The following is a 23,913-nucleotide window of genomic DNA, read 5'->3' as shown; positions in this document are numbered from 1 at the left end:
TGCTTATAAAATCCTTCCATTTTATACAGCTCATCAAAGGTGCCTTTTATTTGCTAGATGGGATTCCACCTGACTCAGGAATTGTTGAATAAAACGAACTAGATGTTTAAATTTACTTACTTGAAATTTTGTTGTTTAACAATTGGTAGCAGTGAGAGGCGGGGCAAGATGGCGGAAGAGTAGGGTCCCCAAGTCACGTGTCCCCACCAAATTACCTAGATAACTTGAAATCATCCTGAAAACCTATGAATTCAGCTTGAGATTTAAAGAGAGAACAGCTGGAATGCTACAGTGAAAAGAGTTCACACTTATATCAAGGTAGGAAGACGGGGAAAAAGAAACAAAAAGCATCCAAGGGGGAGGAGCCCCCGAGGAGCTGGGCTAAGGCCGTGGCGAATATCCCCAGGACAGGAGAGCCCCGCCTGGAGAAGCAGGAGCTTCACCAACCTTTCCGGACGGAAAGGCGCTCGCAGGGAGGTGGAGCAGGACCCCAGGAGGGCATGGATGCCCTCAGGCTCCCTGGGACGCTAACAGACATCTGCGCCCCACGGCGAGTGTGCCACACCCCACAGCCGAACTCCCTAAAGGGCTGCAGCCCATGCCCGGCTGGACCCGGGAGCAGCTCGGAGGCGGCTCCAAGTGGAGGGAGCTGCGCGGGCCTGGGAGCAGCTGCGTCTGGCTCCGGCAGAGGCTCTAGGAAGAGACGCCGGGCAGACACTCAGGCAGAGGGAGCTGCGGGCCATGAGTGTGATTCCAACAGCACAGGCCCGGGAGCACAGGGCACCGGAGACACACAGCCCAGGATCCCTCGTTCCTCCAAGGACCGGCAGAAGCCAGGAGGGCCCAGGACAGCAAGAACGCTCCAGCCTCCGGGCAGCCCGGAGCTGAGCAGATCAGCAGCCCCGCCCCGGAGCATCCAGGCCCCTGCAGACTGAGAGCTCTGTAGTTACTGCAGGAGCTGACTCTAGAGCTGGAGAGCTGGCCACCTCTACTGTTGTTGTTTGTCCTGGGGCCTCACAGGATAAAAAAAACCCCACTGAGCTACACAGTGGCCTCACCGGATAAACAGGTTAAACAACTTTCACCGAGCCCTGCACCAGGCAGGGGGCTGAGCAGCTCCCCCAAGTGCTAACACCTGAAAATCACCAAAGCAGGCCCCTCCCCCAGAAGACCAGCTAGACGGATAGGGGAAAAACAAATTATTGACCTTGATTGAGGAAAATGTCACCTCAAAAGAAAGAACCAGAAACAGTCCTCTCTCCCACAGAGTTACAAAATTTAGATTACAATTCAATGTCAGAAAGCCAATTCAGAAGCACTATTATAAAGCTACTGATGGCTCTAGAAAAAAGCATAAAAGACTCAAAAGACTTCATGACAGAAGAATTTAGATCTAATCAGGCAGAAATTAAAAATCAATTAAATGAGATTCAATCCAAACTAGAGGTCCTAACGACGAGGGTTAACGAGGTAGAAGAACGAGTGAGTGACATAGAAGACAAGTTGATGGCAAAGAGGGAAACTGAGGAAAAAAGAGACAAACAATTAAAGGATCATGAGGATAGATTAAGGGAAATAAGTGATAGCCAGAGGAAGAAAAATCTATGTTTAATTGGGGTTCCCGAAGGCGCCAAAAGGGACAGAGGGCCAGAATATGTATTTGAACAAATCATAGCTGAAAACTTTCCTAATCTGGGAAGGGAAACAGGCATTCAGATCCAGGAAATAGAGATATCCCCCCCTAAAATCAATAAAAACCATTCAACACCTCGACATTTAATAATGAAGCTTGCAAATTTCAAAGATAAAGAGAAGATCCTTAAAGCAGCAAGAGACAAGAAATCCCTAACTTATATGGGGAGAAATATCAGATTAACAGCAGACCTCTCCACAGAGACCTGCAGGCCAGAAAGGGCTGGCAGGATATATTCAGGATCCTAAATGAGAATAACATGCAGCCAAGAATACTTTATCCAGCAAGGCTCTCATTCAGAATAGAGGGACAGATAAAGAGCTTCCCAGATAGGCAGGAACTGAAAGAATATGTGACTACCAAACCAACTCTGTGAGAAAGTTAAGGGGGACTTTTTTTTTTAAAAAAAGATTTTATTTATTTATTCATAGACACAGAGAGAGAGACAGAAACACTGGCAGAGGGAGAGGGAGACACAGGCTCCATTCAGGGAGCCCGATGTGGGACTTGATCCTGCGTCTCCAGGATCACACCCCAGGCTGCAGGCGGCGCCAAACCACTAGGCCACCGGGGCTGCCCAAGGGGGACTCTTAAAATTCCTCTTTAATAGGAAGTCCAATGGAAAAATCCACAAAAACAGGGACTGAATAGGTATCATGATGACACTAAACTCATATCTTTTAATAGTAACTCTAAATGTGAATGGGCTTAATGACCCCATCAAAAGGCGCAGGGTTTCAGACTGGATAAAAAAGCAGGACCCACCTATTTGCTGTCTACAAGAGACTCATTTTAGACATAAAGACACCTACAGCCTGAAAATAAAAGGTTGGAGAACCATTTACCATTCAAATGGTCCTCAAAAGAAAGCAGGGGTAGCCATCCTCATATCAGATAAAGTAAAATTTATCCCGAAGACTGTAGTGAGAGATGAGGAGGGACACGATATCATACTTAAAGGATCTATCCAAGAAGAGGACTTAACAATCATCAATATATATGCCCCGAATGTGGGAGCTGCCAAATATATCAATCAATTAATACCCAAAGTTAAGACATACTTAGATAATAATACACTTATACTTGGTGACTTCAATTTAGTGTTTTCTACACTCGATAGGTCTTCTAAGCACAACATCTCCAAAGAAACAAGAGCTTTAAATGATACACTGGACCAGGTGGATTTCACAGATATCTACAGAACTTTACGTCCAAACAAAACTGAATACACATTCTTCTCAAGTGCACATGGAACTTTCTCCAGAATAGACCACATACTGGGTCACAAATCGGGTCTGAACCGATACCAAAAGATTGGGATCGTCCCCTGCGTATTCTCAGACCATAATGCCTTGAAATTAGAACTAAATCACAACAAGAAGTTTGGAAGGACTTCAAACATGTGGAGTTAAGGACCATCCTGCTAAAAGATGAAAGGGTCAACCAGGAAATTAAGGAAGAATTATAAAGATTCATGGAGACTAATGAGAATGAAGATATAATCGTTCAAAATCTTTGGGATACAGCACAAGCAGTCCTGAGTGGGAAATACATTGCAATACAAGCATCCATCCAAAAACTGGAAAGAACTCAAATACAAAAGCTAACCTTACACCTAAAGGAGCTAGAGAAAAAACTGCAAATAGATCCTACACCCAGCAGAAGAAGAGAGTTAATAAAGATTCGAGCAGAACTCAACGAAATCGAGACCAGAAGAACTGTGGAGAAGATCAACAAAACCAGGAGTTGGTTCTTTGAAAGAATAAGATAGATAAACCATTAGCCAGCCTTACTAAAAAGAAGAGAGAGAAGACTCAAATTAATAAAATCATGAATGAGAAAGGAGAGATCACTACCAACACCAGGGAAATACAAACGATTTTAAAAACATATTATGAGCAGCTATATGCCAATAAGTTAGGCAATCTAGAAGAAATGGACATATTTCTGGAAAACCATAAACTACCAAAACTGGAACTGGAAGAAATAGAAAACCTGAACAGGCCAAAGAGCAGGGAGGAAATTGAAGCAGTCATCAAAAACCTCCCAAGACACAAAAGTCCAGGGCCAGATGGCTTCCCAGGGGAATTCTATCAAATGTTAAAAGAAGAAACCATACCTATTCTACTAAAGCTGTTCAGAAAGATAGAAAGACATGGAATTCTTCCAAACTCGTTCTATGAGGCCAGCATCACCTTAATTCCAAAACCAGACATAGACCCCACCAAAAAGGAGAATTACAGACCAATATCCCTGATGAACATGGATGCAAAAATTCTCAGCAAGATACTAGCCGATAGGATACAACAATACATTAAGAAGATTATTCACCATGACCAAGTAGGATTTATCCCCAGCAAGGCTGGTTCAACACTCATAAAACAATCAATGTGATTCATCACATCAGCAAGAGAGAAAACAAGAACCATATGATCCTCTCAATAGATGCAGAGAAAGCATTTGACAAAATACAGCATCCACTCCTAATCAAAACTCTTCAGAGTAGGGATAGAGGGAACATTACTCAGCATCTTAAAAGCCATCTATGAAAAGCCCACAGCAAATATCATTCTCAATGGGAAGCACTGGGAGCCTTTCCCCTAAGATCAGGAACAAGACAGGGATGTCCACTTTCACCACTGCTATTCAACATAGTACTAGAAGTCCTAGCCTCAACAATCAGACAACAAAAAGACATAAAAGGCAAATTGGCAAAGAAGAACTCAAACTCTCCCTCTTCACCGATGACATGATACTCTACATAGAAAACCCAAAAGACTCCACCCCAAGATTGCTAGAACTCATAGAGCAATTTGGCAGTGTGGCAGGATACAAAATCAATGCCCAGAAGTCAGTGGCATTTCTATAAAGTAACAATGAGACTGAAGAAAGAGAAATTAAGGAGTCAATCCCATTTACAATTGTACCCAAAAGCATAAGATACCTAGGAATAAACCTAACCAAAGAGGTAAAGGATCTATACCCAAAAACTATAGAACACTCTGTAAGAAATTGTGGAATACACGAAGAGATGGAAAAATATTCCATGCTCATGGATTGGCAGAATTAATATTGTGAAAATGTCAATGCTACCCAGGGCAATTTACACATTTAATGCAATCCCTATCAAAATACCATGGACTTTCTTCCGAGGGTTGGAACAAATCATCTTAAGATTTGTGTGGAATCAGAAAAGACCCCGAATAGCCAGGGGAATTTTAAAAAAAGAAAACCATACCTGGGGGCATCACAATGCCAGATTTCAGGTTGTACTACAAAGCTGTGGTCATCAAAACAGTGTGGTACTGGCACAAAAACAGACACATATATCCATGGAACAAAATAGAGAATCCAGAAGTGGACCCTCAATTTATGGCCAACTAATATTCGACACAGGAGGAAAGACTATCCACTGGAAAAATGACAGTCTCTTCAATAAATGGTGCTGGGAAAATTGGACATCCACATGCAGAAGAATGAAACTAGACCACTCTCTTTCACCATACACAAAGATAAACTCAAAATGGATGAAAGATCTAAAAGTGAGACAAGAATCCATCAAAATCCTATAGGAGAACACAGGCAACACCCTTTTTGGACTTGGCCACAGTAACTTCTTGCAAGAAAGGACTTGGCCACAGTAACTTCTTGCAAGATACATCCATGAAGGCAAGAGAAACAAAAGCAAAAATGAACTATTGGGACTTCATCAAGATAAGAAGCTTCTGCACAGCAAAGGATACAGTCAACAAAACTAAAAGACAACCTACAGAATGGGAGAAGATATTTGCAAATGAAGTATCAGATAAAGGGCCAGTATCCGATCTATAAAGAACTTATTAAACTCAGCAGCAAAGAAACAAACAATCCAATCATGAAATGGGCAAAAGACATGACCAGTAATCTCACAGAAGACATAGATATGGTCAACAAGCACATGAGGAAATCTCTGCATCACTTGCCATCAGGGAAATACAAATCAAAACCCCAATGAGATACACCTCACACCAGTGAGAATGGGGGAAATTAACAAGGCAGGAAACCATAAATGTTGGAGAGAATGTGGAGCAAGGGGAACCCTCCTGCACTGTTGGTGGGAATGTGAACTGGTGTAGCCACTCTGGAAAACTGTGTGGAGGTTCCTCAAAGAGTTAAAAATAGATCTTCTGCACCACCCAGCAATTGCACTGCTGGGGATTTACCCCAAAGATACAGATGCAGTGAAACGCCGGGACATCTGCACCCCGATGTTTGTAGCAGCGATGTCCACAATAGCCAAACTGTGAAAGGAGCCTCAGTGTCCATGAAAAGATGAATGGATAAAGAAGATGTGGTCTATGTATACAATGGAATATTACTCAGCCATTAGAAACGACAAATACGGCTTCCGGCCCGCGAGCAGCATGGCGGCGGCCTCAGGTGCAGAGAAGGAGAAGGAGCGGCCCGGGGGGGGTGGGGGGGCGGCGGCGCGGGCGCGGCGGGCGGGCGGGAACAGCACGCAGGAGCGGCTGCTGTCTGCGCTGGAGGACCTGGAGGTCTTGTCGAGAGAACTTATAGAAATGCTGGCAATTTCAAGAAACCAAAAGTTGTTGCCGCCTGATGAGGAAAACCAGGTCCTGGAGTTAATTCATAGAGATGGGGAATTTCAAGAACTGATGAAGTTGGCACTTAATCAGGGAAAAATCCATCATGAAATGCAAGTTTTAGAAAAGGAAGTGGAGAAGAGGGACAGTGATATTCAGCAACTACAGAAACAGCTAAAGGAAGCAGAGCAAATACTGGCAACAGCTGTTTACCAAGCAAAAGAAAAACTCAAATCAATAGAAAAGGCAAGAAAAGGTGCCATCTCCTCTGAAGAAATAATTAAATATGCACATAGAATAAGTGCAAGTAATGCTGTGTGTGCTCCACTGACCTGGGTTCCAGGGGACCCACGGAGACCATACCCAACTGATTTAGAGATGAGAAGTGGATTATTGGGTCAAATGAACAATCCTTCCACGAATGGTGTAAATGGTCATTTACCAGGGGATGCACTTGCAGCAGGCAGATTGCCAGATGTCCTTGCCTCGCAGTACCCATGGCAGTCAAATGACATGTCAATGAATATGTTACCACCAAATCACAGTAATGACTTCTTGTTGGAACCTCCGGGGCATAATAAAGAAAATGAAGATGATGTAGAAGTTATGTCAACAGACTCCTCGAGCAGTAGCAGTGACTCTGATTAAAAACATAAAAGACATAATTCATACAGAATTGAATACCATGGGGAGCACTTGGGTGGCTCGGCTGAGTGTCAGACTCTTGATTTTGGCTCAGGTCTTGATCTCAGGGTTGTGAGGTTGAGCCCCGTATCTGGCTCTGTGCTGGGCATGGAGTCTGCTGAAGATTCTCTGAAGATTCCCCCTGCCTCTCTCCCTCTCTAAAAACCAAACAAAACAGAATTGAATGCTGTGGAATTCTGTTTTCTAAAACTATTGTAAACCTGTAAAAAATAGCCGGGTAATACTGGCTATAGCGGAATGGTGCGGCCCATCAAGAATCACTGGACTTTTCTTTTAAAAGCCAGAAATCATGGTTTCAGTTCTAAACCACTAAATGAATATTTAAAGAATAATCAAAATTTATTGTTGGGAAAAAAATTACTCAGTGCTGTTCTATGCCATTATATTCCAGTTATGTTGGACTTGTACATAGTAGGTCTGGAAATACACGTTGAGGGAAGTGACCGCTGTACATACACTAATCAGCCCCTGGAATTAGTTAGAAAAGCATTTTAAATAAGGGCAGTGGATCACTGAATGTCTTTTGTATCTCAGAATAACAAAACCCTCATTTTAAAGTGAAGGCTGGTAGCTTCGGTCACAGTAACGGGGTAAATTGTCTCAATTTGTACTATCTGTAATTATTGTAAGTTTTGTAAATAAACTCTCTTGTTTGTACTCCGAAAAAAAAAAAAAAAAGAAATGAAAAATACCCACCATTTGCTTCGACGTGGATGGAACTGGAGGGTATTATGCTTGATGAAATAAGTCAATTGGAGAAGGACAAACATTATATGGTCTCATTAATTTGCATAATATAAAAAATAGTGAAAGGGATTAAAGAGGAAAGGAGAAAACATGAGTGGGAAATATCAGAAAGGGAAACAGAACTTGAGAGACTCCTAACTCTGGGAAACGAACCAGGGGTGGTGGAAGGGGAGGTGGGCGGGTGGTGGGGGTGACTGGGTGATGGGCACTGAGGGGGGCACTTGATGGGATGAGCACAGGGTGTTATTCTATATGTTGGTTAACTGAACACCAATAAAATATAAAGTTATTAAAAAAAAACAATTGGTAGCAGCAACAACATCCAAGCAAAATTTTGACGGCATTTGAAGACAATGAGAAACATAGATGTGGCACCCTGTCAACCCTTTGAATTCACTGTCTTTCTCACTATTTCTGAGGGTCATGGGTGAGTTCTCTAGGTTCTGAGCTCTGTTTTCTTTGCATCAAGCTCCTGATCTAATTGGCTTTCCAGTCAGTGCCCCATTTGATGGGAAACCCTTAGCCCTTGGCTTTGTCCCCAGAGCCCCAGATTCCATATTGGAACTGCTAGTGGTAGCTTCAATTTCCCATTTGCTTGGAATCAGTTCACAGTCCCATTTGTTGAAATCTGCTGATTCAATGGTTTTTCCCAGTCCAGAGGTGTATAGAACTTCATGGTGGTTGCAGGTTAGAGTCAGACTGCGTCTGACTAGGTCCGAGGTTGGACTGGGTTTGACTCCAGCTGGACTGAGTCTAGTAAAGGCTCTTGTCAACAGGGATCTCAGAAGCCAGAAAGCTGCAAAAAATTGATGGGGAGGGATCCCTGGGTGGCGCAGCGGTTTGGCGCCTGCCTTTGGCCCAGGGCGCAATCCTGGAGACCTGGGATCGAATCCCACATCGGGCTTCCAGTGCATGAAGCCTGCTTCTCCCTCTGCCTATGTCTCTGCCTCTCTCTCTTTCTCTCTCTGTGACTATCATAAATAAATAAAAAATTTTTAAAAATTAAAAAAAAAATTGATGGGGAAGTATCAAACATTTAAAGGCTGCTAGAGCACTTGCTACCTCAGGAACACTCCCATAGTAGGATAAGTTGGTCCTATAACTGGTCAGATTAGGTTTCCTGCCATCATCAAGAAAATTTCCATGCAATGAGTATAAAATATCCCACAACTCCATTCCCCACAGCACATCTCACTTACGTCTGAGTTTGCTAAGAGAAACCCAAAAGCCTATCTTAAAACAAATGAGTTTCTTTCTATCCAAAGAGTTGAGTGTGCCACCCTTTAGGTATAAAAACTATGGTCCTGGAGGCTATAGATAATTATGAAAATGAAAAAAAAAATCTTACTAAACAGAACCTAGAATTACAGCGCCCATTACAAGGAATCTCCTAATTAAATTAGATACAACCATTTAAGATGTATATTTGAAAGTAAACATTCCCAAATTAAACAGAATGGGATATCTCTTAAATTGTCATGCAGAAGCCTCCAAGAGTTTTCAATATTCCAAAATGGTTTCATTGAAAGATTCATTGCAAACGGTTAATGAAAAAGAGATAAAAGGTACTGAAAATGAAAGACAGTAAGACTATAAGGAGTAACCCCTACCGTTCCCCTCTACCTTCTTTTGTTTGAGTACTCCTTCTAGGAATCCTCTAAGTTGCTTTTCAATTCTGAAGAAACTATGAAAAAGTTACCCTTTAAAATAAGACCACCCTAGGCTACAGGCAGACCTCTTCAGGTATCTTTTACTCCTTGGTCAAATACCAAACTAAGGGCTTTAGTTAAAGAACTTTTTTCAACCCATGGAGGATCCTCAAAATTTTTTATAAATAGATTACCTCCTAAACCGCATTAAGAGAAGAAAATAAAATTTCACATTTGGCTTTTCTTTCCAAATCCAGACCAATCGATTGTTGATCCTTCTCTCCCAGGATAGCTATTGCCTTCTTGCTTGTCTGATTTTTATGTTCTAAGAACCTGCCTTGGATTTCTGCCTTGGATTTCTGGGCATGTAGGTTGTAGGTTCTGTCTTTGACTCTCTTTGGAAGTGGCTCTAGATCTTGTGAAGATAGTATCTTTTGCACCCTCTTTGAGGATGCCTCTTGGTTCCATACGGTTGTTTTATACAGCCAGGAATATTTCTGTTTGTCTGGGTGAAACCTGACACAGTATTTGAAAGGATTTAAGAACTTTATGATTAAAATTTTTACCAATTTTGAAGCTGGTATTCAGAATCTGATAGAAATATTTTCAGGTCTTCTCTCCTAAGCTAACTACACTGAGGGAAAGAGAAATATACCAACATAGGTGGATGGTGTGTCAGTCCAACTTAGGCAGCATCTCCATGCTTTCAAGAACAATTGTTTTTGTTTTGCAATCTGGTCTATAGAACCAGTGATGTTGCTCCAGAAACAATCCAAAGTCATCAATCACTTTTACCAATCTCCAAACCTTCCCTACTTTTCTCAAAAGACTTGTTAGTATTGTAAAAATTCTGGCCTTTAAGGAGCAAAACTTCTTAGAGAAGCTTGCATTCTTTTCCTGTGCCTTTGATGTGTTAATGTTCTATGTAGTCTCAAAGATTCTCATGAAAACCATCTTTGTTAAGAAAATTTCAAGGAGGTAATTCTTATCAAGAAAAAAAAAAGAGGGCGGGAGGGGTCACTTGAAACTTGATTTGTCAAGAACAAACACATGTCTTGTGTCCATATACATCTGTCTGTGTTAGATTCGAATCCTATTGTCTTTGAGGTCTTCTTACATGCGTATACACTGGACCAGATCCTGAATCCTAGTTTGCTCAACTATCTGGCTAATAACCATCTCCAAAATAGCATTTCCAGTTTTCTCCCAATATGTGACCTTTGGGTCTGGCTTCTTTCACTTAGCATTACATATTTTAAGGATTCATACATATTGTAGTACATATCAGTACTTTATTATTTTTTATGGTCAATTAATATTGTATTATATCGCTATATCATAATTTGTTTATCCATTTGCCAGTTGATGAAAATTTGAGTAACTTTAATATTTCTATCTTAATTCTTTGGCTGTCATAAGTACTGCTATAAACATTTGTGTACACATTTCTGTTTTGTCTTCAAATCTCTGGAATTGCTGGGTATTATGGTAATTCTATTTTTACATTTTGAGGAACTGCTAATGCATTTTGACAACGTTTGTACCATTTTATATTTTCACTAGCAATGTATGAAATTTCCAATTTCTAAAAAAAAAAAAAAAGAAATTTCCAATTTCTTCACATCTTTGTCAACACTTACTATTTTTTTCTTATCATTAGAGCTATCCCTGTGAGAGTGATATAGTATATCATTGTGGTTTTTATCTGCAATTCTCTAATGACGAATAATGTTGAACATCTTTTCATGTGTTTATTTTTTTATTTTATTTACTATTTATTTATTTATTTATTTATTTATTTATTTAATTTATTCATGAGATACACAAAGAGAGAGAGCCAGAGACATGTACAGAAGGAGAAGCAGGCTTCACACAGGGAACCTGATGTGGGACTTGATTCCCAGACCTAGGATCATGCCCTGAACTAAAGGCAGATGCTCAACCACTGAGCCACCCAGGCGTCCCTTTTCATGTGCTTAATGGCTATTTGTATATATTCTTTGGAGAAATGTTTATTCGAGTCCTTTGTTAATTTTTCAATCAGGTTATTTTTTGGTTGTTGAGTTGTAAGACTTTCTTATATATCCTATATACTAGATTATCAGGTAAATAATTTGCAAGTATTTTATTTTATTTTTTAAAATATTTTATTTATTCATTTATGATGGACATAGAAAGGGTGGGGGGCAGAGACAGAGGCGGAAGGAGAAGCAGGCTCCATGCTGGGAGCCCGATGTGGGACTTGATCCCAGGGCTCCAGGATCACGCCCCGGGCCAAAGGCAGGTGCTAAACTGCTGAGCCACCCAGGGATCCCCTGCAAGTATTTTTAATATGCTTTGCAAATTTCTCTAATTCTGTGGGTTGTATCACTTTCTTGGTGATGTGTTTTGATGCAGAAACATTCTACTTTCATTAAACCCAATTTATCTTAAAAAAATATTTTGCTTTTGCTGTTGTATCTAAGAATCCATTGCTTATCCAAGGTCATGGAGATGCATCCCTATGTTTTCTTCAAAGAGTTTCTATTGTTTACCTCTTACATTTAGCTCTTTGAACCATTTTGAGTTAAATTTTATCTGTGGTGTGAGGTAAGGATCCAACCTCATTCTTTTGTTTGTAAATATCTAATTATTCCATCATCAATTATGGAAAAGTTTATTTCTTTGCTCCATTGAATGGCCTTTGCATGATTCTCAAAAACCAATTGACCATTGATGTAAGGGTTTCTGTCTGCACTCTATATTTTATTTTATTGGCCTGTATATTCATCCTCTTTTATCAAAATAGGCTTTATTTTTTAATTATTTTTAATTAGAATTTTTATTTAAATTTTTAAACCTAATTTTAAATTGTATTTTATTAATTTATTTAAATACCGAATTTATTTAATGAAGTTAATTAAAATAATCTTATATACTAATTTTTAATTAAATAAAAAACTAATTTTTTTCTTTTTAAGTTTTTATTTAAATTCTAGTTAGTTAACAATTAACTAGATAAAGTATAGTGTGATATTGGTCTCAGGAGTAGAATTTAGTGATTCATCACTTACATATAACACCCAGTGCTCATCATAACAAGTGCTCTCCTTAATACCCATCACTCATACCCTACCACATCCCACCATCAACCCTCAGTTTGTTCTCTATTATTAATAGTCTGTTATGGTTTGTTTCCATTCTCTTTTCTTCCCCTCTTCTCATATGTTCATCTGTTCTGGTTCCTACATGCCACATGTGACTGAAATCATATGGTATTTGTCTTTCTCTGACTACCTTGCTTGTCATAACATATCCTATCTCCATCCACGTCATTGGAATTGGCAAGAATTCATTCTTTTTGATGTCTGAGTAGTATATTCCATTATATATATATGTGATCTCTCCTTTTTCATGTGTGTTTTTATTAGTTTATTAGCTTCAGTCCTTTCTCTTCCTTTTTGATGAGTCTGGCTAGAGGTTTATCAACTTTATTAGTTCTTTCAAAGAACCAACTCTTAGTTTCATTGATCTGTTATACCGGGTCTTTTTCATTTCTATACAATTTATTTCTGCGCTAATCTTTATGATCTCCCTTCTTCTTCTGGCTTTAGGCTTTATTTGCTGTTCCTTTTCTAGCTCCTGTAGGTGTAAAGTTAGTTTGTGTACTTGAGACTTCTCTTGCTTATTGAGGTAGGCCTTTATTTTTATGCTTTCCTCTTAGGACTGCATTTACTACATACCAAAGGTTTTGGACTGTTGTGTTTTCATTATCATTTGCTTCCATGTATTTTTTTACTTAATTTTCTGGCTAACCCATTCATTCTTTAGTAGGATGTTCTTTAATCTCCATGTGTTTGTGGTGTCTCCAATTGTTTTCCTTTGGTAACTTCTACTTTGAAAGCATTGTGGTCTGAAAATATGCATGATATTCTGTCTTGCTATACTTGATTGGTGACCCAGTATGTGAACTGTTCTGGAGAATGTTCCATGTGCACTTGAAAAGAATGTGTATTCTGCTGCTTTAGGATGAATATTCTGAATATATCTATTAAGTCCATCTGGCCCAGTGTATTTTTCAAACCCATTGCTTTGTTGATTTTCTGTTTATATCATCTGTCCATTGATTTATGTAGGGTGTTAAGGTCCTCTACTGTTATTGTATGTTTATCAGTGAGTTTCTTTATGCTTGTTGATTTATATATTTGGATGCTCCCATTATGGGGGGCATAAATATTTATAATTGTTAGATCTTTCTATTGGATTTTCTCCTTTATTATAGTATAGTGTTATAATAATAGTATAGTATAGTATAGTATAGTGCTCTTCTGCATCTCTTATTACAGTGTTTGGTTTAAAATGTAGTTTGTGTAGTGATGTGATGCAAGTATAGCTACTCCTGCTTTCTTCTGATGTCCATTAGCATCCCCTCACTTTGATTCTGCAAATGTCTTTAGGTGTAAAATGAGTCTCTTGTAGGCAGCATATAGACAGGTCTTGTTTTTTAATCCATTCTGATACCCTATATTTTTTGACTGGAGCATTTAGTCCATTTACTTTTAGAGTGATTGTTGATAGTTATGAATTTAGTGCCATTGTGTTACCTGTAAGGGTGGTGTTTCTGGTGATGTTCTCTGTTCCATTCTAGTCTTTATAGTTTGGTATTTCTTTTCCCTTCCCCTTTAAGACTTCTTGCAGGGCTGGTTTAGAGGTCATGCACTCCTTTAGCTTTTGTTTCTCAGGAAACTCTTTATCTGTCTATTCTGAATGGCATCTTTGCTGGATAAAGTATTCTTGGCTGCATATTTTTCCTATTTAGCACATTAAATATATCATCCCACTGCCTTCTACGCTGACAAGTTTCTGTGGATGAATCTGTGGTGAATATGATATCTTCCCTGTGAGGTTAAGGACTTTTTTTCCCTTTGTTGCTTTCAGGATTCTTTCCTTGTCTGTGCATTTTGTGAATTTGACTATGATAGGCTGGCTTCTGTTGAATTTAATGGGAGTTCTCTTTGGTTCTTGGATTTCAATGTCTGTTTCCTTCCCCACATTAGGGAAGTTTTCAGCTATAATTTGCTTAAATAAAACTTCTTCCCATTTTCCTTTCTTTTCTTCTTGAGGAACTCCTATGATATGAATGTTATTATACTTTAAGGAGTCATTGAGTTCCCTAAGTCTACATTCGTGATCCAATACCTTTTTCTCTTCGGCTTCATTATCTTTAATAATTTATCTTCTATTTCACTGATTCATTCCTTTGCTTCATCTCTATACTCATTGCCATTGCATCCATTCAGTTTTGCATCTCAGTTATAGCATTTTTTATTTTGGCCTGGCTAGCTTTCAGTTATTTATCTCTGCAGTATGGGATTCTCTAGTGTCTTCTGTGCTTTTCTCAAGCCCAGCTAGTATTTTTATGATATTGTTTTAAATTCTGGTTCAGTCATCTTACTTGTATCTGTATTAATTAAATCCCTGGCAGTGACTTCCTGTTCATTCTTTTGGGATGAATTCCTCCATATTGTCATTTTATATGGGTTGTTTTGTTTTGGTATTATAGTTAAGAAACCATTTTGTATTCCTGCTCCTGAGAGTAATTGCTATACTAAGAAGAGATTTTTTTTTTAAAAGGAAGCTAGAACCCAGGTGTCCTAGGTATGTTTTGATCTGTTTGTGAAAAGAAGCTAGATCTGGGGTGCCTGGGTGGCTCAGTTAAGTGCCCAACTCTTGATTTCTGCTTACATCATGATCTTAGGGCCAGGCTCCAAGCTGGGTGTCAAGCCTGCTTAAGATTCTCTCTCTCTCTCTCTTCCTCTGCCCCTCCCCTCCAACTTGTGTGCTTTCTCTCTATCTCTAAAAAAAAAAAAAAAAAAAGCTAGATCCAAAAAAATAAGAAAAAATTTTAAATTAAAAAAAATTTAAAGGAAGCTAGATTCTAGCTGTGTTTTGATCTGCTTGTTAAAAGAAGCTTGATCTAAGAAATTAAAAAAAAATATATATAAAATAAATAAATAAATAAATAAATAAATAAAAATAAAAAATAATACAAAAAAAAAAGAGAAAGAAAGCTAGAGCCTAGGTGTGCTTTGGTCTACTTGTTAAAAGAAACTAGATCTAAAATTTGAAAATTAAAAAAGAAATAAAAAAAACAAAGGAAGTTAGATCCTATTTCCACTAGAGCTGAAGTTTGGCAGCATTCTGTGAGCAATAGATTTGGCGGCATGGGAGGCGTTTGTGCTGGTCTTCTGGGGTAGGGGCCTGCTATGCTGATTCTCAGGCCAACTTGCTCTAATGGAGATACACCTGCAGGGCACAGCCCAGAAGGGCTTTATGTAAGAGGTTCTGGCCTCCACTTGGTGGCACTGTTTTGTTCACTGAAATTGGTCAATGTCGATGGGCATGGGGAAAAATGAAAACACCTCCCGGGAGTGGGGAGCTCACAGCTGCCACTCCTTAGGAAGCCCTCACAGAAGAGCAAGCAATCACCCCTCCTGTGTCCCCACCTTCTGTCATGGCCCTACCTACACCCTGCCTCTGTCTGAGCCATCCACCTGCCAGGTAGTACAGCCTTCCTGTGTTTTATCTCAGACATGTGGGTGGCTTTCAAAACTCCAAATCCTATTGATCTGCCCAGGGTGGATCCTCTGAGGGAGGGTTTTGCCACACTGTGGCCAGCTTGTCACAGAAAACGGTCTTGTGAGTATGCAGCAGCTCAGAATTGAAGGTAAATCTCAGCAGCGAGTTGCATCAAGGTTCACTACCCTCAGCTGGTGTCCCCCTTCCTGTTACTGAATGGGGCAGCTCAATGGTGCCACGAGGCACTTTGTCCCTAAAATGGCTGTGCCACCTTTCCCAAATGCACTTCAAAAAGGGAAATGTTTCTCCCATTGTGATGCAGGGGATCCTCAGAACATGATGCCTGTTCCTGGGTCTCTGCCCTCCTTTTCCACTGGTGCACTGCTAAACCCACCAGGTGACACTCTTGTGATGGTGTGGACCTCTAAAACTTCAGACTTTGCACTCCATTGCTTATTAAGGCTTACAGTATTCAGACCCTCTTCTTTTCCCAGTGAATGGTTTTAGAAAAGAGTTTTTCTCATGCATTCCTCTGCACGTTTTCTCTCTCCTCTCTCCATGAACAGGGCTCCCTCCCCTCCACAGCACTTGTAGCTCTTTTCTCCCCCAGATCAACTCTGTAGCTCCTACCTTCCACAATGTGGCAGGGTTTTTATTTGACTTGATTTTTAATCTCTAGTTGTGCAGTTTGTTCTCTCAGACCTCAGATCAATTTCATGTGTGTTCAGAATGATTTGCTATTTATCTAGTTGTGTTTAAGGGAGGAGGCAAGCCCAGAGCCCCACTAACTCCTTTACCATTTGTCCTTATGCTAGTGCCACAATATTTTTGATTTACTATTGCTTTGGAATAATTTTTGAAATTGGGAATTGTGTGTCCTTCAATGTTATTATTCTTTTAAAAATTGTTTTGAGTATTCTGAGTCTCTTGTGATTTTATATGAATTTTAGGATCATCTTTCCATTTCTGCAAAAACACGATTAGAGATTTGATAGGGATTGTTATGAATCTGTATATTTCTTTGGGGAGTGTTGTCTTAACAATATCTTAACAATATTAAGTCTTCTGGGACCCCTGGGTATCTCTGTAGTTCAGCGTCTGCCCTCAGTTCAGGGCGTGATCCCAAGGTCTGGAGTTGAATCCTGCATCAGACTCCTGGTGGGGAGCTCTGCCTGTGTCTGCCTCTTTCTCTGTGTCTTTCATGAATAAATAAAATCCTTAAAAAAAATAGTCTTCTAACCCATGAATGTAGATAAATTTTCATTTATTTAGGTCTTTATTTATTTTTTTAGATTGTATTTATTTATTCATGAGAAACAGAGAGAGAGAGAGAGAGGCAGAGACACAGGCAGAAGGAGAAGCAGGCTCCATGCAGGGAACCCAATGTGGGACTCGACCCTGGGTCTCCAGGATCATGCCCTGGGCTGAAGGTGGTGCTAAACCACTAAGCCACCCGGGCTGCCCTTATTTAGTTCTTTAATTCTTTCAGCCATGTTTTGTAGTTTCCAATTCACAAATCTTATACTTTTGTGGTTAAATTTATTTCTAAGTTTATTATTTTCGATCATATTGTAAATGAATTTTTTCTTAATTTTATTTTCAGATTTCATTGTTTATGCTTAGACATTGATTTTTGTATGTTTATTTCATATCCTGAACCCTGCTAAGTTTCTTCATTAACTCTTAACAGTTATTTTGTGTATGGATATGTTAGGATTTTCTCTATGTAACGTCATTTGCTTATAATAATTTTAGTTCCTCCTTTCCAGTATTGATGCCTTTTATTTCTTTCTCTTGCCTAACTGTGCTGGCCACAACTTTGAGTACAATATTGAATTGAAGAGGCAAGGGTGGACATTCTTTTCTTGTTACTGATCTTTGAGGAAATTTTTCAGATTTCATCATTGAATATAATGATAGGAATGAATTTTTCATATATGGCCTTTATCATGTTGAGAAAGTTCCCTTCAATTCCTGGTCTGTTGTGGGTTTCCTTTATCATTAAGAGTTGTTAGATTTTTTCAAGTGCTTTTTTCCACATAACTTAAGACAACCATTTGATGTTTTTCCTTCATTCCATTGATATATTACATTACATTGATTTTCTTTTTTTTGTTCTTATTTAAATTCATTAGTTAAAATACAGTTATCATAGTAGTTTCAGGTGTACAATATAGTGATTCAACACTTCCATACAACACCAGGTGCTCATCATGACATGTGCACTCATTAATCCCCATCACCTATTTCACCCATCCTCCCAACCACCTCCACTCTGCTAATCATCAGTTTGTTCTCTATAGTTAAGAGTCTGTTTCTTAGTTTGCTTCTCTCTCTTTTTCCCCTGTTGTTTTATGTTTTGTTTCTTAAATTCCATGAATGAAATCATATGGTATTTGTCTTTATCTGACTGACATGGTGGGATTTCATTCTTTTAATGGCTAAGTAATGTTCCATCGTATATATACACCACTTCTTTATCCGTTCATTAGCTGATGGACACTAGAGCAATCCATAATTTGGATTGCTGACAATGCTCCTATAAACATCTGGATATGTCAATCCCTTTGAATTAGCATTTTTCTGTTCTTTGGGTAAATACTTAATAGTGCAATTTCTGGATCACAGAGTGGTTCTATTTTTAACTTTTTTTTTATTTTTTTATTTTTAACTTTTTGAGGAATCTTCTTCCTGCTTTCCACAGTGGCTTCACAAATTTGCATTCCCCAAAACAGCACTATAGTGTTTCCCTTTCTCCACATCCTTGCCAACACCAGTTGTTTTTTGTGTTGTTGATTTTAGCTATCTTGCCAGGTCTGAGGTGATATCTCATTTGAGTTTTGATTCATATTTCTCTGATTATAACTGACATTAAGTATCTTTTCATGTGTCTGTAGGCCATCTGTATATCTTTGGGAAAATGTCTATTTGTATCTTCTGCCCATTATTAAGTTGGAATATTCATTTTTTGGGTGTTGAGTTTTATAAATTCTTTTTTGTAATAAATTTATTTTTTATTGGTGTTCAATTTGTCAACATACAGAATAACACCCAGTACTCATCGCATCAAGTGCCCACCTCAGTACCCGCCACCCAGTCACCCCCACGCCCCGCTTACTTCCCCTTCCACCACCCCTAGTTCATTTCCCAGAGTTAGGAGTCTTTCATGTTCTGTTTCCCTTTCTGATATTTCCCACTCATTTTTTCTCCTTTCCCCTTTATTCCCTTTCACTATTTTTTATATTCTGCAAATGAATGAGACCATATAATTTTGGTCATTCTCCGATTGACTTATTTCACTCAGCATAGTACCCTCCAGTTCCATCCACATCGAAGCAAATGGTGGGTATTAGTCATTTCTAATGGCTGAGTAATATTCCATTGTATACATAAACCACATCTTCTTTACCCATTCATCTTTCGATGGATACCGAGGCTCCTTCCACAGTTTGGCTATTGTGGACATCGCTGCTACAAACATCGGGATGCAGGTGTCCCGCTGTTTCATTGCATCTGCATCTTTGGGGTAAATCCCCAGCAGTGCAATTGCTGGGTCGTATGGCAGGTCTATTTTTAACTCTTTGAGGAACCTCCACACAGTTTTCCAGAGTGGGTGCACCAGTTCACATTCCCACCAACAGTGCAGGAGGGTTCCCCTCGCTCCATATTCTCTCCAACATTTGTGGTTTCCTGCCTTGTTAATTTTCCCCATTCTCACTGGTGTGAGGTGGTATCTCATTGTGGTTCTGATTTTTTTTCCCTGATGGCAAGTGATGCAGAGCATTTTCTCCTGCGCTTGTTGGCCATGTCTATGTCTTCGTCAGTGAGATTTCTGTTTATATCTTTTGCCCATTTCATGATTGGATTGTTTGTTTCTTGGCTGTTGAGTTTAAGAAGTTCTTTATAAGATCTTGGAAACTCATACAACAAATTTGAAAGTACACCATGTCTTTCTATCTTTCTGAACAGCTTTAGTAGAATAGGTATGGTTTCTTCTTTTAACATTTGATAGAATTCCCCTGGGAAGCCATCTGGCCCTGGACTTTTGTGTCTTGGGAGGTTTTTGATGACTGCTTCAATTTCCTCCCTGCTCTTTGGCCTGTTCAGGTTTTCTATTTCTTCCAGTTCCAGTTTTGGTAGTTTATGGTTTTCCAGAAATATGTCCATTTCTTCTAGATTGCCTAACTTATTGGCGTATAGCTGCTCATAATATGTTTTTAAAATCGTTTGTATTTCCTTGGTGTTGGTAGTGATCTCTCCTTTCTCATTCATGATTTTATTAATTTGAGTCTTCTCTCTCTTCTTTTTAGTAAGGCTGGCTAATGGTTTATCTATCTTATTAATTCTTTCAAAGAACCAACTCCTGGTTTTGTTGATCTTCTCCACAGTTCTTCTGGTCTCGATTTCGTTGAGTTCTGCTCGAATCTTTATTAACTCTCTTCTTCTGCTGGGTGTAGGATCTATTTGCAGTTTTTTCTCTAGCTCCTTTAGGTGTAAGGTTAGCTTTTGTATTTGAGTTCTTTCCAGTTTTTGGATGGATGCTTGTATTGCAATGTATTTCCCACTCAGGACTGCTTGTGCTGTATCCCAAAGATTTTGAACGATTATATCTTCATTCTCATTAGTCTCCATGAATCTTTATAATTCTTCCTTAATATCCTGGTTGACCCTTTCATCTTTTAGCAGGATGGTCCTTAACTCCACATGTTTGAAGTCCTTCCAAACTTCTTGTTGTGATTTAGTTCTAATTTCAAGGCATTATGGTCTGAGAATACGCAGGGGACGATCCCAATCTTTTGGTATCGGTTCAGACCCGATTTGTGACCCAGTATGTGGTCTATTCTGGAGAAAGTTCCATGTGTACTTGAGAAGAATGTGTATTCAGTTTAGTTTCAATGTAAAGTTCTGTAGATATCTGTGAAATCCACCTGGTCCAGTGTAACATTTAAAGCTCTTGTTTCTTTGGAGATGTTGTGCTTAGAAGACCTATCAAGTGTAGAAAACACTAAATTGAAGTCACCAAGTATAAGTGTATTATTATCTAAGTATGTCTTAACTTTGGGTATTAATTGATTGATATATTTGGCAGCTCCCACATTCGGGGCATATATATTGATGATTGTTAAGTCCTCTTCTTGGATAGATCCTTTAAGTATGATATCGTGTCCCTCCTCATCTCTCACTACAGTCTTCGGGATAAATTTTACTTTATCTGATATGAGGATGGCTACCCCTGCTTTCTTTTGAGGATCATTTGAATGGTAAATGGTTCTCCAACCTTTTATTTTCAGGCTGTAGGTGTCTTTATGTCTAAAATGAGTCTCTTGTAGACAGCAAATAGGTGGGTCCTGCTTTTTTATCCAGTCTGAAACCCTGCGCCTTTTGATGGGGTCATTAAGCCCATTCACGTTCAGAGTTACTATTGAAAGATCTGAGTTTAGTGTCATCATGATACCTATCCAGTCCCTGTTTTGTGGATTGTTCCATTGGACTTCTTCTTAAAGAGGAATTTTAAGAGTCCCCCTTAAAATTTCTTGCAGAGCTGGTTTGGTGGTCACATATTCTTTCAGTTCCTGCCTATCTTGGAACCTCTTTATCTCTCCTTCTATTCTGAATGAGAGCCTTGCTGGATAAAGTATTCTTGGCTGCGTGTTCTTCTCATTTAGGACCCTGAATATATCCTGCCAGCCCTTTCTGGCCTGTCAGGTCTCTGTGGAGAGATCTGCTGTTAATCTAATATTTCTCCCCATAAAAGAGATTTCTTGTCTCTTGCTGCTTTAAGGATCTTCTCTTTATCTTTGGAATTTGCAAACTTAACTATTAAATGTCGAGGTGTTGAATGGTTTTTATTGATTTTAGGGGGGATCTCTGTATTTCTTGGATCTGAATGCCTGTGTCCCTTCCCAGATTAGGAAAGTTTTCAGCTATGATTCGTTCAAATACATATTCTGGCCCTCTCTCCCTTTCGGCGTCCTCGGGAACCCCAATTAAACATAGATTTTTCTTCCTCTGGCTGTCATATATTTCTCGTAATCTATCCTCATGGTTTTTTAATTGTTTGTCTCTTTTTTCCTCAGTTTCCCTCTTTGCCATCAACTTGTCTTCTATGTCACTCATTCGTTCTTCCACCTCATTAACCCTCACCGTTAGGACTTCTAGTTTGGATTGCATCTCATTTAATTTATTTTTAATTTCTGCCTGATTAGATCTAAATTTTGCAGTCATGAAGTCTCTTGAGTCCTTTATGCTTTTTTCTAGAGCTACCAGTAGCTTTATAATAGTGCTTCTGAATTGGCTTTCTGACATTGAATGGTAATCCAAATTTTGTAACTCTGTGGGAGAGAGGACTGTTTCTGATTCTTTCTTTTGAGGTGAGGTTTTCCTTCTAGTCATTTTTCTCAGTGGAGAGTGGCCAAAAACAAGTTGTATTGGGAAAAGGAGAAAAAGAGATAAGAGAAAGAAGAAAAGAAAAAAAAAGAAGAAAATAAAAGAGAAAAAAAGAAAATAAAAGAGAAAAAAAGAAAAAAAGAAAAAAAGGGGGTGGGAGCAAACAGGAAAAAAAAAAAAAAACAGAAAAAGAAAACCAAGGGGGAGTATCCTCTGATTCTGTATATTGTAAATCCCTCGACTTCCCCCTGGAAATTTCCAGTGCTGCTTGGTCAATAATTTCTTTTTCCCCTGTTGGGTAGCTGGTCTTCTGGGGGAGGGGCCTGCTGTGCTGATTTTCAGGTGTTAGCACTTGGGGGAGCTGCTCAGCCCCCTGCCTGGTGCAGGGCTCGGTGAAAGATGTTTCAGCTGTTTATGCGGTGAGGCCACTGTGAGGCTCAGTGGGGGTTGTTTACCCTGTGAGGCCCCAGGAGGAACAAGAACAGTGGCGGCGGCCAGCTCTGGAGCCCGGGATTCAGCTCCCGCAGTAACTACAGAGCTCTCCATCTGCAGGGCCTGAATGCTCCGGGGGCGGGGCCGCCGATCTGCTCAGCTTGGGGCAGGAGCGTCCTTGCTGTCCTGTGCCCTCCTGGCCTCTGCCTGTCCTGGTGAGAGGCGGGATCCTGGGCTGTGTCCCCAGGGCCCTGTGCTCCTGGGCCTGCGCTGCTGGAATGGTGCTCCTGGCTGCACAGCCCCCCGAGCTGCTCCCAGGGCCTCGCTGCGGGCGCTGCAGCCCTTTAGGGAGCTCGGCCAGGGGTGTGGCACACTCTCCTCCGGGCGCAGGTGGTCTGTTAATGCCCCCAGGAGCCTGAGGGCAACCCCGCTCTCCTGGGATCCTGCTCCATCTCCCTCTTTAGCGACTTTCCGTCAGAGATGATTGGTGAAGCTCCTGCTTCTCCTGGATGGGCTTTCCTGTCCTGGGGGCACTCGCCAGCAGCTTTAGCCCGGCTCCTCGGGGCCCCTCCCCCCGATGCCTTTTGTTTATTTCTTTTTTTCCCCCGTCTTCCTACCTTGATAGAAGCCTGAACTCTCTCACTGTAGCATTCCAGCTGTTCTCTCTTTAAATCTCAGGCCGAATTCGTAATTTTCAGGATGGTTTGAAGGTTATCTAGGTAATTTGGTGGGGACAGGAGACTAGGGGACCCTACTCTTCCGCCATCTTGCCCCCCTCTGAGTATTATAAATTCTTAATATAATTTGTATACTAACCTTTTATCAGATATATTATTTGAAAATATCTCCTTCCATTCTGCAACCTACCTTTTAGTTTTTTGTTTTTTCACTGTGCAGGAGCTTTTTATCTTGATGTATTTCCAATAATTTATTTTTGCTTTTGTTTCCCCTCCCTCCCATACACACATCTAGAAAGAAGTTGCTGTAGCTGATGTTTAAGAAGTTACTATCTGCGTTGTTTTCTAGGATTTTTACATTTTATGTCTCACATTTAGGTCTGTACCCAGTTTCTTTCGCGTGTTAGTGTCCGGTTTTCACAATACCATATGTTGAACAGATAGTCTTTTCTGCATTGGATATTCTTCTCTGCTTTGTTAAA

The 23,913-nt window shown here is 39.9% G+C and overlaps 1 protein-coding gene and 1 pseudogene across 1 annotated transcript in view; one reads left to right on the top strand and one right to left on the bottom strand.

Moving 5' to 3' along the window:
- The window catches only part of LOC144318680 (olfactory receptor 11A1-like), a 53,181-nt gene that overhangs the window by 10,632 nt on the left and 18,636 nt on the right, over positions 1–23,913 (bottom strand). The gene's annotated exons all lie outside the window — the stretch shown is intronic.
- On the top strand, positions 6,083–7,638 carry LOC144318679 (mediator of RNA polymerase II transcription subunit 4 pseudogene; annotated as a pseudogene).

This window comes from Canis aureus, chromosome 8, assembly GCF_053574225.1.
Source record: "Canis aureus isolate CA01 chromosome 8, VMU_Caureus_v.1.0, whole genome shotgun sequence".
Lineage (NCBI taxonomy): Eukaryota > Metazoa > Chordata > Mammalia > Carnivora > Canidae > Canis > Canis aureus.
Note: the sequence above shows the minus strand (reverse complement) of the source record. Positions and strands in the feature narration are given on the sequence as shown.